General features: G+C 32.3%; 1 protein-coding gene across 1 annotated transcript in view; it reads left to right on the top strand.

Moving 5' to 3' along the window:
- dlp (glypican dally-like) overlaps positions 1–17,948 on the top strand; it is a 243,211-nt gene that overhangs the window by 192,804 nt on the left and 32,459 nt on the right. The window lies entirely within an intron of this gene.

The following is a 17,948-nucleotide window of genomic DNA, read 5'->3' as shown; positions in this document are numbered from 1 at the left end:
ACTGTTTGAATTTGCACTACGGTTCCGGTAGCACAGAGAGTCCACTGTGGTCTGAGATTCTCGCACTTAACTCAAGATGCCCTCCATTTTTTATTAGCAAAGTCATCTGTCAGAGACGTCCACTAACCGCTTTTATCTCATACTCAAAAATTAAGCCTAGGTCGTCAAAGTTACAGTAATGCTATTTTTTTAATCTACAGAAATAACTACTATGTTCACAGTAAGAGATAAAATATTATCACTGGTTAACAAATTCAGCTTTCGGATGGCACCTTTTGAACAGAAAAAATTATAAACGTATCCTCTCTTAAGTGAATTTAAAAATTAACGCAAATGTTGCAGTTAACCGCATATGTGGAAAAACATATTAAACAAATGAGGAACCTCGAAAATACCTAGAAAGATTACCTGGAAAATTTACAAGATCTCAACTGGTTACAGAATGAGCTCGCAAACCTAACAAAACCATTAATGCTAAAAGTGAATATTCTGCAGTAGTTTAAATGGCTTTCATGATTCTACTTGCCGAAACTTTTTAGTGTATGTACTTTAACAAATTCAAAACTAGACTGCTGTAGATCTGTGATTTCAACTGTCCGATATCAAATATTTTCAAAATAAAGTTTTTTTTATATGAATTTATTTTTATGTTAAACCATTTATTCTTGATCCCTATGCATAGTCGGATTCCCTAATTGGATTTCTTCATAAGTTTCTATCTTTGGTCATACCAATAGCAATATCTTTCACATTTCCTGCGTAAGCGTCTTCACCAATTCTCCTTTGATCTTCCTCTTCCACTCCTTCCAATAACTTATCTCATATTGGGAGTTCATTTGCATTATTTACTAAAACCTATACAGTACGTGTCATTAACACCCACAGGTGTCATCTTAACCACATCAATTAGTAAATTTTTGGGTAAGTGATGAAAGACACCTGTTCATTGCAAGAAAATTTTAAATTTCATTATATAGCAAGTAATATATCATTTGAAAGCTCTTGTACAGCTCACACTCAGTATATTCCTAGATTTTTGTGCGATTCTATCGCATAATTTTTTATTCCTTCATTTTTTAGTTTCACATACTGCTGCAGAAACATAGGTCTTTTAAAAACAATATTTGGTAACTCAATTAAACGATGACGTGGATCATCTTTTGTTATAACGAAAACCAATATTGCGTGCAATTTTCCCTAAAGAAGTAACACTACCACTACAACTATCACTTTCTGCTCATTTCGTTTGAAGTGTATGTAATTTAACTTGTTCCTCTAAAATGATTATTTGGTTTAAAGATTATTAATATATAAAATTGGACAAAAACGTATTTTTTTTGTACATATCGTTTATAACATTTCGAATGGTCATTTGGTTGAATTTGTCTATATCAACAACTGGTATTGCACTTGTCTTTTTTTGCTTTGGGCTTCACCACTATTGGCTTTTGCTGCAATTTTATTTACAAATAACAATGTTTTTAACTCAGCTGCTATTCATTCAAAATAAAAACTTCCATATAACCTCACTTTTTACTCAAAATGAAATACGATTGTTTAAAAATGGAAAATTAAATATTGCTCAAAACGTTTTATATCACTATTTAAAAAGAAATATTAAAAATAATTACTTACATCTCTGACTGCTTCAAATGGAAATAATATAGATTGATGGTCACGTATAGGTAATTAAAGAAATGACCATTTTCTGGACAAAACTTCCTAAAGCTTTAGGCATTTAAGAGAACTTGGTCCCTGGTCAATTGCTTTCATGCACTACTAAATATCTCTGGAATCTATTAATCGAGTGCTGTATCAATTAGAAAATGTTGGTGAAGAAATTTTCAGATATAATTTTCTACCGAGCCTGGGCCGCCAATTATACTACCCTTATATGGCTTATCGGACATCCCATAATTATGTATCGTGTAAATTGCCGATATCAGCGCTGGTCTTTTTGGAGTTTCTGTTATATGTGTATTATTCTCTGTGAATACATTCTCTAGTACGTGAGGGGTTTTTTAAGAATCTTAAATTATATTCTTTTAGTGTTTCGTCTATAATCTTTCGGAAAATTTGTGTACGCGTTACTGTTCCAGATTATCCATGTTGCACATAACTTTTTCGGTTTATAACCTGTGTTTATTGCAGTTTTTCCTTAATTTTTCAACATCTCTGTTTTGTACTAGCCTTGTCAGATCTTATTATTTTTTGTTTCCCGAAGAATTTAAGATATATAAATAGTGAGAAATAAATAATCAAATCTTTCAAAATATTTTACACTAGGCATACATAGAGCTATAAACTACTCGTTTTGACATTTCTTCATTACTCTCCATCATCACGTTTCGTAACTAACAAAATCACCTTTAGTATCCCGTAGCGAATCTCGTTTGTTTCGTCGTTTCTTTTTGTTCATGCTCGCAAGTGCAATACTTATGCCTATGAACACACCTTAATTCATTATATTATACCTTAAGCCGCCATGAGCGCAGATTGTAAACCAGCTTGACTCGTATATTATACTCTAAATAACAACATCTTTGATAACAGCGCAACCTCCAGGTTGCACTCACAAACCCAACTACATAAAGATTAATTTTATTAATAGCGAAAGAGAAAATCAGGGATACAATTTAAGAAATGTTTAAAATTTGGTCGTTCTAACGTTGATATTTCTATACGCGAAATGCGAGTGAAATGTCAATCGGACGAAAATCAAGAAACATTAATTATTAATTTAAAGTAAATATTTCAGTAGAATAATTATTTCAAATAGTAAATCAATGTTATAAAATTTTACCCGTCTGCCTTCAGATCGGAAGTCGTTTTCAAAATATTTAGGATAGAAGCAAAACAAAGTAATTGTTTTCAGCGTATCTATGTTACTTATAGTGGCAGTTTAAACACAATCTAATACATTTTAACACATAAGACTTTAAAATGGTATTGTCAGTATTTATATAATCAATAAGAATAACAAATATCGAGTTGACATAAATATCTGGTTTTAGTAACTTAATATTTTGAATATAAAAGAACTTAATATTTAAGATTCCTGAATATAATCTAAGTGGATGTCTCAAGATCACAATTCATTAATGTTGTAAGGTCAAGTAATTGTTTAATGGTTTCGAACTCCGAAGAATATAAAAAATATGTGTGGAATGCTCATGGTTCTTCATCTAAAAGAACTGAAATAAACTGAAATTTTTTATTTCACAAATTGTAAATTATCAAAGCTTTTCCTTATTACCCTATTGTTTTGAAAACAAATCGTAGAAAACAGATGTTGGAAATAAAAATTGCTAGAAACCTACAAAGTGAAAAGATTCGAACCTTCGAGACATAAGATTACCAAAGTATTGTAGTCGCCTTCTCGGTATAGTGCGTTACACTCGACACATTTTCTACCATTCATCTTACACCAGATCTACTCTACATAATTGCGGATTGAAGTGTCAGCATCAGCAAAGTGTTATTCGGTGCACTACTGAGAGTAATTAAAGAGATGATGAAAGTCTAGACAGAGTGGTTCACTTACAGAACCGACTTGGCGTGTTTGTTAATTAAAAAACATCTCCCATATTCGCCTATAGTCTCCTCCTATTTGCTTTTGAAGCGGTTCTATATTACTTTCAAATAATAGTTTCAATAAAACGAGGCAGGGTCGTGCAAGCTCATTTAGCCGAATTCTTAATTTTGCTATATTGAACCATAGTTAATAAAATTGGATTGATACCAAAGAGTAAATTAGTTTAGGTATGTACATTGTTATGGGGATTATAGGTCGTTCTAGAATTGTCGGTTTCTTGAACGATACCAGCTCACGTATATGTTTACTTTTGCAGTGCCTGTGATAAGGTCAGCTACAGTTTCTGACGAACCTTAGGTAACAAACAGTCCAAGAACATCGTCTATATAAATCGTCAGATTTCAATACGAAGTTCAACCACGATTTTATTTCTTATGCCTTTTTGTGTACTGAAAATGTCATATGAGATAAGCAAAAAGATGGAGTAACAACCTTCTATAGAGGTATTAATCAATGAACAAGAATAATTGCTTATAAAGAGAAAAAAGAAGAAGAAGTTTGATATCAGTGTGTTGGCTTTGGTTAGTGTTGTCTCCACTTTGGCAAAAGTTTTTGTTTGTGCAACAATAGCTATATCGTTTGCATATATGGCAGTCCAAGTATCTACTTGTATGGGGTGGTCGTTTCTGTAAAAATTATACAATGTAGGTGTCATTACGCTACCCTGAGCGAGAAAAATCTTGTGTTCTGTAGGAAGATACTAATAAGACAATTGTGCTTACTGTCTAATGTGATGTCATGTAGTTTTTAGAGAAGTCTCCTATGATTTACGGTCTCATAAGCACAAAAGGCAAAACACATTTTGTTCTCTTCGCCGGCTGAGTGTCCGAAAGGTCACCGAGCTCACGTTTACTGCACGTAGCCTCGATGCTCAGGTTTCGCGACTGTAGGTCGAAAGAAAGTAGCAATGGGTGGGATGTGCACTCCCAGGAGTATACGGCCTTCAAAACCCCCGTGTATATATTTTTTGGTTTTTATCTTTTACAGTATAACTGGTTAGTAAAATAAAACACACCTAAATAAAAGAAATAAAATAATATAATGATTTTTTTCTGTTACTGCGTACGTTGGACTATCGGGTGGCTAATATCTCAATCTTTATAAATCTTCTGGGTTATCTCTATATCCTGCTAGCTATTGACCGAAATAAAAGAAATAAAATAATATAATGATTTTTTTCTGTTACTGCGTACGTTGGACTATCGGATGGCTAATATCTCAATCTTTATAAATCTTCTGGGTTACCTCTATATCCTGCTAGCTATTGACCGAGCCGTCTATGTATCGTCCATACGTTTTCGTCATAGTCTGTCAACTCTCTTAATAATCTGCTAGGGTGGTTCCTGAGGTTGTTGAATATCTCGTGTACTCTTTCGTCCATTGTTCTTAAAATTATCTTTTGTTTTGAATCCCTAAATACGTACCTTAATGGGATGTACTTAGGAATATTGAGAGCCTCTCTGATCATGACGTTCTGGATGGTCTGTATCCTTTTTATGTTAGTTTTACACTTGTCCCCATGATGCTGAGGCGTATGTTAGTATTGGAAAAATTATGCAGTTTGCCATCCTAATCTTTGTTTTAAATCTCAGTTTACTCCTTGGGGCTATACAGAAATATCAAATTTGTCATAACCAAAATAATTTCTTTTTGGTTAGCCACCAATGCACATATTATCTTAACAATGAAGTAAACAACTCCCCAGTGAAAAAAGTCAATATGTAGTTAGTTATTTCATAACTTTTTGCGAGCACTCAGCAGCTTAGCACATTGATGTTTATTAAACATGTTGGACTGTTATGAACTATATGAATTTTTTCCTAAATTAATACGTCTCAGAATTTACTAACCATTGTTTTACAAACCATAAAATGCTTTAAATATATATGCTATTTTTAGTAATCTCTGGTAATGAACCATCAAGAGTCATCTGCAGGTATTTTATATAATTATTGGCAACGCATTTTATCCAAAGCTGGTAGGAACATACATTTGTGTGATGAACGAAATGCGGGAAAATTGGGGACAATATGAATGATAAAAGTCTGTATGAATGTGACACATAGGATCATTGATATTCAATCCATGGAATGATTAAAATGTGTTTGACATTAATGATGTACACTTTAGTTATTTTTACTTGAAATAACTTCGCAGATGTTGTTTTTATATGAATTTTATTTTATTCTAATTTCCTTCTATAGTTTGTCTTCTTTTGATCTGTATAGTGTATTATTTTATATTATTATTAATTATATAAATATGTTACGTATGAAAAACTCGAATATAAGATAATATGACAGAAAGTGTAGACCAAAGTGGCTTTAGAGCCAAAAGTTTATGCACTGATAATATATTTGTTTTAAGACAGTTTATTGAAAAATAATATGAAAAGAACAGCCCATCCAACTTTCGTAGACCTCCAAAAGGCATGTGGAGAAAACTGATATGTATGGCTTTCTGTTTCATTATGTGGAAACATAGCCTTAAAGCTTGTTTTATTAGAGTGAATAAAAATTCGCCACTGATCGATCCCAAAAACCTTCAATGTCACAAAAGAAAGTTTCATCTTCTTCAGAAAAATAAGCTCTGAATTTTTTTTCTCGAGGTGGAAAACCGATTTTAGTTTTTTTTTCTAGTAGATTCTTTTATCTGAATCGATATACTATTATTTCTGGTTTAGTTTTAGAAAAAGTCGCCTGTAAGATTTTTTAGTACTTTCTTAGTAAAACGGCTTGGCTTCGCAGAATGTAATGACTCATTCGAACAAGACGGTTAACTCTGAACAGACTCTTGTAATTCACTGACGAAGATGCTAATATGTGTACAGGAACTCCAGGAACAAGCGTTGTAACTGATGACACAAAAAAACAATCTGTCATGTGATCCTTTATAATATAGGATCAGCAAAAAGTTTTCAAGATTCTTGGCTGATAGTCAGTCTTATTGCACAATTTACCCTAATTCTTCATTTTATAACCAAAAAAACTTACGGTAAATACCTGAACCGAGTAGAGAAGAGAAACAAGTATCATGGTGATTTTCTTTTATTTTCTTCTGTTCTATTGTGACTGGCTAAATGTGTTAGGGGCATATACATTCGTGTTTTTTTGTCGTAGCTATTCATTCTGAAGCAATACCTTTTTGTATTAACTATCAGATTACATCATCAATATATCGCAGATGTTTCAAGTATTGTTCATCTGTTTTAAAACCTCGCTCTTTCCAGCAGATTTTCTAGAAGTCATCTTCCAAATACTGATTACTTTGGAACAATTATGGAAACATTGGTTCCCTCATATTTAATTCTCATTACAGTTTATCGTGTGCAGTACTAATTGCTGATAACAAAGATGACCTACAAAGGCAGCTCCACACCTTCAATATCACAGCAAACAAACTTAATATGAGAATATCAGTAGAAAAAACTAAATGTATTGTGATCAGTAAAGAGCCGCGTAGATGCAAACTAGAAATAGACGGCAAAATTGTAGAACAAGTAATGAAATTCAATTACCTAGGAGTAGAGATCACTAGTGACAGGGATATAAGAACAGAGACCACGGAAAGCAAAATGGAAGTATACAAGACAACAGTAAGACCAATACTAACATATGCAGCGGAGACAAGGACCGATACAAGAAAGACGAAACAACAAATCAACAATATCTAAACGAGAGTATTAAGATCAATAGCGGGCATATCATTAAGAGACAGACAAACCAACAGAAGTACTATACGCGAACAATGCAAAATTCAAAATATTAACAGGTGGATAAAAACAAGAAAAAAAAACTGGAACGAACATGTAAACCGAATGGGACCAGATAGATTAGCGAACATCTGTAAAAACAACAAGCCGTATAGCAGAAGACCCGTTGGAAGGCCACCAAAAAGGTGGAAAGATAATGTACAGTCAACAACGACTGAAACAGAATAAGAGGCAGACAAACAGGAGTAATCCTAGTCGCGCGAAGAAGAAGAAGAACTTAATTGTGGTTTAATTCTATGAAAAATAATATTGAACTACTATAAATATTGCACGTTTCGTCTCATGCAACTCACTAACTTTCAGTCCCATTAAATTTAATCCTAATATTTATCTATCACGCATTCATTTTAAATATTTAAAAAATTCAGGGCACTAAACAAATAATAATCATTTATACTATAATAACCGAATAACATCTTATAAAAACCTACGATCTTTCATCAAGAATGTAAAAGTAGGCCGAGAAACGAGTCGAGTTATCAGTTTCATTAAGTCTAAATGAATTATCGTTACCTACATGTTAGTTTCTACCGTTGCGTTACTGCCTTTATATTTAAGTATGTATAAACGGCAGTATTTATTGTCAATTGAATTCTTTCCTAATGCGACAAGTAAATACAAAAAGTAGAGGGAAATTTAATCAAGAAGTCGAGAGATAAGTAGGCAGAAAAACTTGTGAAATGGTTACATCAAGTCAACAGTTAAGATTAGCTTATAAGGTTAAGATGTACTTTTAGAAACTTGAAAGAACCGATTACAGAATGGTGTGATGGAGAACCATTCTCATTAAAACAGATAGATGGCTTACGTTAAAAGAATAAATAAATGTTTTTTATAACGATAAGAAACTAGTAAGGTTCTGTGTTTAGTAACGTTTTTATTGTCCACTAGGCGCTTCAACCCCAGTTCATAAATTTTTCATGAGCCTTAAGATTTTTTAATATCTTGTAGAATACATTTTTATATTAAATTTAGATAATAAATAGATATTTTTGCAAAACATGCAGAAGGTGAAAGTTTTATAAGTAATATCAATATGTCAAAATATTCTACCACATTTCACGACATCATTATGAATAAGGAAGGCATATGGAACAGGTAAACTGTTTCAGAAGAGACAAAACATAATAGTTATGAAATTTATTTTTATTACACAAGGATTTATCTAATATGGCAGATATTCTTCATATACTATTTTCGTTTTTGTCAACTCATCCCTTTTCCGATAATAAATGAAAATTTAAGAGAATAGCAAGTAGCAGTTTTAAAAACACAAAGTAATGACAGACCAGTGTTTAAAGTCGATAAAAGACAACGTAAACTAACTTTACCGAACTATACAAAAGTAACGGAAATCTAGACGGAATCCGGTCTAGACGAAATCTCGTAAGGACTTTCTTAAGAAATGTTGCACGCAGGTGAATCATTACTAACGGAAATCTGTATATTAATAGTCAGAGTATGAATGCTAATTTGAATTGCTTGGTGAAAACCAGGACAATTAGGAGAATTTAAAAACCTTATATACCTAGATAACGGAAATAAGACACTAGATCGAGAAATTGCCCACCGGATACAGGCTGGTTGGTTTAACTGGAAGCGAATGAGCGTGGTATTCTGTGATCGAAAAATCGGGAAAGGGCTGGAAGGAAAGATACAAGAGTGTGGCGAGGCCTGCGTTGGTGTATGTCGGAAAAGTGTGACCACCTGAAAGAAGATTCAGGAAAAGAAGTTAGAGGTAGCTGAAATGAAAATGAAAAAGCCGAGGTTACTATAATCTCTAAAAAGGTTTAAGAACAAACACTGCAATGGTTTGGTCAAGTCAGACGTAGAAATGAAAACTATATTGGACGAAGGATAGAGTTGTTAGAAGTTGAGGGAAAGAGAAGTACAGGAAAGCGAGGAGAAGATAGAAGGACTGTTTGACAGAGGGCTTTCAACAAAGAGAGAAAGATTTAAATAAAGAAGACATTCGTAAAACTGTATAATTTGTACTAAAAAGGATGTAAGTAAGATTTACCGATAGAGGATGAGCCCTGCCAAAAAGTTATTTTTGCCACGAGACTATTTAATATACTTACCCCATATGATTTATAATTTTTTTTATATGGTAATCTGCTGTTGCTGCTGCTTATCAGACGTAAATTTCTGAAAAAAAAACAAATGCATATACCTGGTTTATAAGAAATGTTAAGATAATACACAAAACTTAAATTGTACAGGTGCAAGAATTTTTAAAATTTATATAAGTCAAATATATAAATATACGGGATAAATATTTTCAATAAGACATATCCTTTAATTACAATTAAGTCAAAACATCACAAACCCTGGACTACCAAGGGTATCCGCATATCAGCCAAGAATATGCGTTCACCACTGTACATCAAGAAATTTACTACTAATGTCTTTGTCACTGAATATATCTCCAAGTACAGAGGAACCTATCTAAAACTTATCAAAACAGCTAAAAAAATGTACTATGAGAATCGTCTGGAAAGCTCTAAAAATGTTTCAAGGGAAACTTGGTCCATAATAAACGATCTTCGAATGATCGAAAGATAGAAATAAAACTAACACAGCTCAAACATTTTCTCTTCCAAACCTTGAAAATCTAAATGAATCTATTTTGCCACAACAAGATCCTATTCCCTATCTTGCAAATTCAAAAATAGGTCTCGAATTAATTCTTTATAAGACCAGTTGATAAATCTGAACTGATCCAGAAAATCAGTAGTATCAAAAGCAAATCTTCCTGTAGTACTGATGGACTATCCATAAAAATTTTCTTAAATCTCACAAATGATGTGTTGGAAGTCCTGATCTCACTAATTAACGATTCCTTTGAAAAATGTATATTTCCAGAGTGCCTAAAGACAGCCATTATTGTTCATCTTCATAAGGGTGGTGATAAATCTAATGTTTGCAACTATAGACCTATTGCGTTACTACCTCTCCTATCCAAAAAATTGCTTTTTATCTAATAAATGTACCAGCGATACTATGTTTTCTGTAGTACAAGAGGTCTATTAAGCACTAAACAATAATCTTTATACTGCCACTGTTTTTTGTGACCATGCCAAAGCTTTTGATGGTGTAAATCATGACATTTTGATAAAAAAACTAAATTTCTACGGAATTCGAGGTATTTCTTTGAATTGGTTCTAATCTTACTTGAGGAATAGGAAACAACTAGTTCGAGCAAATGATACTGACTCTAGTCACAAAAGCATTGTATGTGGAGTACCACAAGGTTCAGTACTGGGTCCTCTATTTTTCCTCTTTATAAATGACATTACTAACTTAAAAATCAATGGAAAAATTTTTCTTTTTGCTGATGATACCAGTATTACCTAGAAGAACTCTAATATTGCAACGCTTTATGCAATTATAACTTCTGATCTATTTAAAATAAAAACCTGGTCCGACTCTAATTTACTCTTTTTTAACGTGGATAAGACAGTGGCATTATCCTATAAAGGAGCTCTTCAACCCTTGCTTCTTAATAAAAGCCAGATCAGTATAGTTGATTCTGCAAAAGTTCTTGGTATTTTTATAGACAGCAACCTTAAATGATCCCTTCATATCGATTTGTTAAGTAAAGGCTGATTTATAAACTTTACGTTGGCGTTGGCGCTGGCGTTCGCTGTTATATATTATATATTCAAAAAATTATACAGCCATCTCCCTTTGCAACTTAAATCTACATCTACAACTTCTTTCTTTAAGTTCCGTACATTGACAAAAGCCTTTCTATCTGAAAGTCCTTATTATTCAGTAGAAGAGTTTCTTAATGAATAAAATTAAGAAAGTACAGTACGTTTAGGTACAAGCAACAAAGTATTTATATATATATATATATATATATATATATATATATATATATATATATATATATATATATATATATATATTTGGGTATCACATGCAGCAGCTTAAACCTATTCGTAAACTAGTTCTTAAGGTTTTATTATGCAATTTGCAATATAGTAAAATTTTATAAAGTATATTTTATTATGTTTTATTCTGTGATATTGACGATTTATGTAATTTTAGTAAATTTTAATTGTTATTGTTATTACTTTTTTTTTAACTTTTATAAGCTTTGTCTATAAAATTGTACAATTTTCAGTGACAATAAAGCATATTTCTTCTTCTTAAATGTATAATAAACGGGAATACTCATTTATGTATATAGTTTATTTTAACAACTAAAACATTGTTGACAAAAATTTGCAATTTCCATGGACAATCAAAAATAAATAAATGCCTATATCTGTTTTTCAGATATTCGGTGTATTTTTATCATCCTTGTGTAACGTATGCAAATCGTTAGTTAATTTTTGTGTTCGCTGTTTACTATGCATTGATTTATTGTTGTATAACACTAAGATCATTTTATACTGTACTTGCTATCTTCAAAACTTATAATACTTACACTTATTCACTTTTTCTTAAAAATGGTGAAGGTTCCAAATATTTTTATGACTAATCCTTCGCAATATTTTGAAACTTTTATGAAGGTACCTTTTTGGATAAATGTCAACGCCAATATACCAATTTCCGGTCATTTTATTAAGTACGCTTAAAAGATATTGTGGTTCTTGCTGCAGGTTTTTTCTTGAAATGTGAGGAGAGAAGTCTCAACTTGTCTGGTGCGTCTCGTTCCCCGCGGGTAGGTATTTTGGTAATGACCATACGCGTTAGCTATGTTGAATGACTCATTCTAAAATACCTGAGCCTGATACGTTGTTTTGTTGATGAATATACACCCGTATCCGTACACCAGATCAAGATAGTGAATCTCAATAACAATGGGAACGAATAAAGAAATGTATCGAAGGAACTCACCACCATAATTTTGAAATGCAGTGGCTGCAGCAACTTTTTAGAATGTTAATGGGTATTTTTTGTTTTGAATAAAAACAAAAATTGCGGTTTGTATACAGTGGCAAAAATATTTATCTTTTTATTTTTTTACTATTAACGAAAAATAATTTTCTGAAGTTATTGTTGTAGTTTAATACAACCATTTCAATGAATGAACTATAATTGGTTTCAAATGAGTGTAGAGTAATAAATCATGAAGTGTCATAAAATTTGCCTGAATTTCGGTGTCGTCATGGACGTAGGCAAATGGACGGATGTCAACTTCGTCGTCAAAAATTGATGTACCTCAAAATATCATATTTTGGATATTTTGTGATAACCAATTTTATTTAATTTTTCGATTAACTTATTCTTGAAACTCGTATTCCATTATATGGTCATTAAAGCTAATTACATTTTTATTTATAAAAACAAATTCACTTCCTTACTGAACGAATAAAAGCATTAGAAGAAACTGATAAGGGTATGACGCACCTCCTAATATTACTAAGAACTAAAATAAATCAACATGAAGACTAATAACGCGTAATGAGGTTTTACTTACACTTTCATTATAATCCCTCTTTTATTTTATTATTATCATTCGACATTCGACATTCGAGTTAGTAATTGTTACTACACCAATTAAACGTACAGTAATATTGTGATATAGAAATAGTGAAAAAGTTATAAAATGGCGACATTTACTCCAAAGAAAAGAGGTGTAAAAAATTCTCCGCTATCTGTTAGTGAAAAAGTTATAATTTTAAATGTATATGATTGCATAAAACACGATCACCCTAGTTTGTCTGTGCAAGAAAGTGTTGAGCGATGTGCCCGAATGACTGGAATTGGACAGTCCACGATTTTTAAATTATTGCGAGAAAGAAAGATATCAGGCCAGTTAAGTCCATGCAAGAGAAAATCAGGAAGACCAATAAAAATCTTAGGTGAAGACACCAAACGTGACATTCGAAGAAAAGTTCATTCGTTTTATTTTAAAAAGGAAATACCCACCCTTGACAAAATACGAATGGAGATAAGCCAAGCTAACGATATTCCTTTGATATCCAGAAAACTTTTATGGAAAACTTTAAAAAGTATGAATTTTTCCTGGGAAAAGCACAATCGAAAGGCACTATTACTGGAAAGTGATGAAATCATTTGGTGGAGACGAAAATATTTGAGAACTATAAAACAGTACCGCAGGGAGCACAAGAAAATTTTTTATCTTGATGAGACGTGGATAAACGAAGGTTGTATAGTCCAAAAAATGTGGCAAGATAAAAATGTAACAAGTGCTCGCCAAGCTTTCATAGAAGGCCTTTCGACGGGTATTAAAGTGCCTTCGGGAAAAGGGAAGAGGCTTATAATTGCTCACATTGGAAGCGAAGAAGGATTTTTAAAAGAAGGTTTGTTAAGCTTTGAGTCGTGTCGGACGGGAGATTATCATGAGGACATGAATTCGGATGTCTTCGAAGACTACTTCGGGGAAATGTTAAAATTTCTTCCAGCTGATTCGGTCGTGGTTATGGATAATGCAAGCTACCATTCAAGGCGCATAGAGAAGGTACCAACTTCAGCTTGGAGAAAGCAAGAAATTATTAACTGGCTGTCAAATAAAGGTATTCAGTTTGAGACGAATTCAATAAAGAAGGAACTACTAGCCGTAGTAAAACAACATAAATCTCGCTTCATAAAATATGCCGTAGAAGATGTAGCAGAAAAGTATAAAGTAACTGTGCTACGCCTACCGCCATATCATTGCGAATTAAATCCCATAGAACTTATATGGGCACAAGTTAAAGGATATGTTGCAAGGCACAATACCACATTTAAAATGAAAGATGTCAAGGTATTGTTTGATCAAGTCATTATGGAAATCACATCAGAAAACTGGCAAAAAGCAATCCAGCATGTTTTAAAAGAGGAAGATAAAATGTGGGAACTGGACAACTTGGTCGATCAGGTGGTTGACCCTATAATTATAACACCAGGGGATGATGACAGTTCTTCGGATGAAGACTATAGTGATGTAGAATTGTAATAACGTATCCAGTAAAGTTTTTGTAGTTTTTGTGAATAAATTGATTTAAACTCCCCACAAGTGTTTCAATATGTAAAGTTCATTCGTGTGTGTTTGTGAGTATTTCCCGATTTCGGTTCGTATATATTTTATTGTTACATTTTATATTTTTTTAATAACACTGTTCTGCTGTATTACATTTTTATTTCCTTTAATATGATTTTTAAGAATGCATATTCTTTTGTCAATTAACCCACTAGCGCGCCTCTGGCTCAGTGTTTATCTGTCGATAACAATGGACTAATCCCTTAAAACAGGGTGATACCTACCTGCTCTTTATGAAACGACAGAATTTTGCAATGCGGACGGAATTTATTGACGGATTATTGACGGATTACCCTGTAGCGCTCTTGAATACTTCATGAGATGTTATTACTCTACACTCATTAGAAATAGATTATAGATAATTAATTTCTTTTTGGTAATATAACAAAAATAGGTTTAATCGTCACATGACATTCGATTTTTGCGTAATAATTTTTGAAAAACGGTATCATATTTTATTTACTATTTAGTCCGAGACTTAAGTTTGTTCAATACCTTTTCACTAGGTAAAGACTATGGAGCTGTGTGATGTGTGAGGAGAAACAGTAGTAAATGTCACAAGGGAAAGAACCAAATTTGTAAGAAGGAAGAAGCTAAGGAAGTGGACATATTCAGAAAACAGAAAGACAGCAGAATATAGAATAATTAGATCAAAGCTCATCCGAACTTCTTTTTCAATTCATAGAGTAGAAAAAAAGCTTAAAAGCATTGAGATATGTAGCAGAATGAATGACATTACACTAATTAAACGTCGTGACCCAGAAGGTATATTGGAAGATTTATGTATCCTGTTATATAGAAAACGGTGTGGTGTACTATCATTGATGTAACAAATATTCCAAGAGTTTGCAATAAAGGTTCAAAAGATATACCGGACATTACATTATCAGAAATTTAAATGACATTCAGAGAAATAAAAAGTAACACGAGCCACAAGAAGAAGATGTCCTAAGATAAAAAGTATTAAAGCGGCAAAAAAAAAATTACGTTCTAAAGGTGTATATTATAATAGATGTTTAGACACTGGAAATATACCGACATGAAATCAGGCCATCACGGTAATCATACATAAGAAAGGCGACCCTACATATTTTAAAAACTACATTCAGATCAGTTCCATCTTTCACGAGTACAAATTATTCATAAGTATACTAAAAAGAGGATTAATTCACAAACTTATGTACAATAAGTCAATTGGCTGCAGTAAGACCGGTTCATAACAGCAAGCTGTCGGAAAAAAACCTCAAACGACCACTTATTAGTTATGAAGATGCTTGAACAAACGTTTGACATTTGATTCGGTAACTCAAGACAAAATAATTGCTATACCAGCTGATTGTATAAGAGACCAAAAATATGCAGCGTATATAATATAAGCGCAAGAGAAGAGCAAGTGCGAAACTTCACACTAATACATCAACATCTCACGAAAACTGTAAACTGTTTACAACGCTGCTGGAATATATGTTTGAAAAACTTCTTGAGTGGTAATGGCTCAAGGAATGAGCCCTTACGTTTGTTTTTGACGTTTCGATTTCCACTCCGGAAATCGTTTTCAAAAAAAAATTATTTAAAAAATAATGAGGTATTTTAACCTGTAGTTGTCATAATAATATGGATCAATACACATCCATATGCGAACAATGCAAAATATGCATATTGTAGTATTTTTATTAAATCTAATTTATTATCTTTATTTATTATAAAAGGTTCTACATTTATAAGACTTACAAGTTTATTAAAGTCTTTATTACAATATTCACTAATTTATTTCACAACATTTATTTATATTTATTTCCGGTTTACAATTTAAACTCGATATTCAAAACTAGAACTAGAACTAACTGTTTTCAACAAAATTCGAGCGGCGAACTTACTAGAATAGAATAGAATTAGAAATAATATGTTTACAGTTTTATGAGTCATAATATTTATCGTAACAATATGCATCAATAAACAGACATCTACAATTTTAAATAAGACTTTATTTTTAAAATAATCTTTTTTGAAAACGATTTGCGGGGTGGAAATCAAAACGTCAAAAACAAACGTAAAATGTAATTTTTATTGTAATCATTTGTGGTTTAATCCCATATAAATACAGTATTTAACTTAAACATGCCACAAGAAAACAGTTTCAGTATCTCACTATACTTAACTTACTGTACTTAACTGTTGACTGCGACAACCGAGATAGGTTTAAACATTCATCTGAAAAACAGAGTATATTATATACTTAATTACTAGCAACAACAAAAACAAATGAAATTAGCATCGGTTGCTTTCGGCAAACAATTATGTACGATATTTAACACCAATATACTAAAATTTCTGAGGAGGAAGATTTTGGAATAATGTGTGTTCCCATTATAGATTTACGATGTAGAAACTTTAAGACTTACTAAGCAATCTGTGGACAAAATATGAATAACTCAGTGGGCTATGGAAAAATATGAATAACTCAGTGGGCTATGGAATGGTCGATGTGGGGTTTAAGGGATAGACTTCCAAATGTAATTATAAGAGCCAGATTAAGGATTACAGATGCTATACAAAGGATAGCACACATAAAGTGGAACTGAGCCGGATATGTAGCGAGAATAAATGAGGCTAGGAGAAATTAAAGCATAATGTTGTGGCGTCCTAGATTTTTCCATATAAAGGTAAACGACGACCTACGACACGTTTTACGGATGATATAAAGAGAGTTACAACAAACTAGATTTACGTGGCACAAGATCGGGAGCAAAGGTGACAACTGAGGGAGGTCAATGTTTAGTAGTGGACGCTACAGGCTGTCTGATGTTGCTTATTATAATTAGCTCAAAACTAGAACAAAATAAATTAGAATCTTCTATGCTTTTATTTATGTCAATTAAAAAACAAATTCTAGAAAATCTTGACATAAAAAAGTATTATTGAAGCTTCCAGAAAAATGCCCTACTAAACTATATTTGAGTGATTTATGACATTTATGAAATGTATGATAGCACAGTTTTTATGGCAGATGATTACAATCAGTAACGTCTTCTGTCAGTTGTGTACAAGAATTTATAAAAATAGTATGACCTTCCATAAAAACTTTAAATACAATACAAAGTAAAACATAAAATAAGCCGCCCTTGCCAGAATTGTATGCCTTAGTGGCCGCGAACATGAGTTTATTTATCATAAAGAAATAGAAAAATATCAATGAGCACATTCATATTTAGCTGTTCAGGCCTTGCAGGCTTAGGGCTTGAAATAACAATTTTAAAAATCATACATTACAAAACAGTACATTTTTACATTCTTTAAACTACAAAATCGCTTATTTTAAAATTATAAGTTTATCTATTTTATATCGTTCTATGTCACTGTTTTTACTATGCCTCCTCTACTATCCTTTTCCAGCTTATCGTGTTCACTGCCTTATCTCTCCAATTTACGATGTTCATTTTTTTTTTCAAATAGATATGAACACTATCCTTTTACGTGATAGCCCCTTTTTCTTTTCCCAATGGATCTACTATTCAATACCATTTTAGCCATTTTATAATTTTCTGATCTTTGTACGTGTCCAAGACATTTTGTTCGGTGTG

Source organism: Diabrotica undecimpunctata, chromosome 8 (assembly GCF_040954645.1).
Source record: "Diabrotica undecimpunctata isolate CICGRU chromosome 8, icDiaUnde3, whole genome shotgun sequence".
NCBI lineage: Eukaryota > Metazoa > Arthropoda > Insecta > Coleoptera > Chrysomelidae > Diabrotica > Diabrotica undecimpunctata.
Note: the sequence above shows the minus strand (reverse complement) of the source record. Positions and strands in the feature narration are given on the sequence as shown.